This window comes from Etheostoma spectabile, chromosome 4 (genome assembly GCF_008692095.1).
Source record: "Etheostoma spectabile isolate EspeVRDwgs_2016 chromosome 4, UIUC_Espe_1.0, whole genome shotgun sequence".
In the NCBI taxonomy this organism is placed as follows: Eukaryota; Metazoa; Chordata; class Actinopteri; order Perciformes; family Percidae; genus Etheostoma; species Etheostoma spectabile.
Window position 1 is genome coordinate 35453385 of NC_045736.1, and position 694 is coordinate 35454078.

Sequence of the window (694 nt, forward strand, 5' to 3'; positions counted from 1 at the left end):
GGGGGGGGGGGGGTGAGAACCTGGATGCAGTGTTTGGCGCGGAGCCCCGTTCATTCCAATTAGGGGTGTGCAAAAAAACCGATTCATATCGCGACTCAAAATTGATTCATAGAATTAAAAAAATCATTTATTTTTGTGATTTGTAACAGTGTGTATACTATCATATGGCAAATGTAGCCACATTTACACACTGTGAATGTTTTTTTTAAATTGAGAATCGTTTTTAATCAAATCGATTTTTGAAATGAATAGTGAGCCTAAAAATCGATATTGAATCGGGCCATTTTCTGAATCGTTCACCCCTAATTCCTATGCGAGTTGCTCATTGGCACATGAAGCTAAAGTAGTTGGACCACCGCGTCTACCATTACCCAGATGATCGGCGCTGCTTCCGCATGGTGCGGCCTATAGAACCTGCACGCCGGAGAGCTCTGCCGGCCGAGCCGGCTACTTGAAAAGGGAGTCAAAGATTTCATTGTGTGTCTCTTTCAGTCTTTTTAAAAGTTATTGAACCAAAGTAGTGAAAACAAACAAATCATTATGTGCGCGAGGATCCTTTCAGAGACCTTGAGAGAAAAGCATCAGTCAGAAGAGGGAGTGAACAGATGGAGGGCGGATGGAGACCCATCAGGAAGTGAAGGCTCAATGGTTTCCCCGTGTTGTGTTGGCAACAGGCAGGATTTCGTGTGTGTGT

At 44.1% G+C, this 694-nt stretch overlaps 1 protein-coding gene and 1 long non-coding RNA gene across 2 annotated transcripts in view; one reads left to right on the forward strand and one right to left on the reverse strand.

The window, feature by feature from the left end:
- The window catches only part of LOC116688592 (plasma membrane calcium-transporting ATPase 1-like), a 158283-nt gene that overhangs the window by 13314 nt on the left and 144275 nt on the right, over positions 1–694 (forward strand).
- Positions 1–694, reverse strand: part of LOC116688595 (uncharacterized) — an 11837-nt gene that overhangs the window by 9489 nt on the left and 1654 nt on the right. The window lies entirely within an intron of this gene.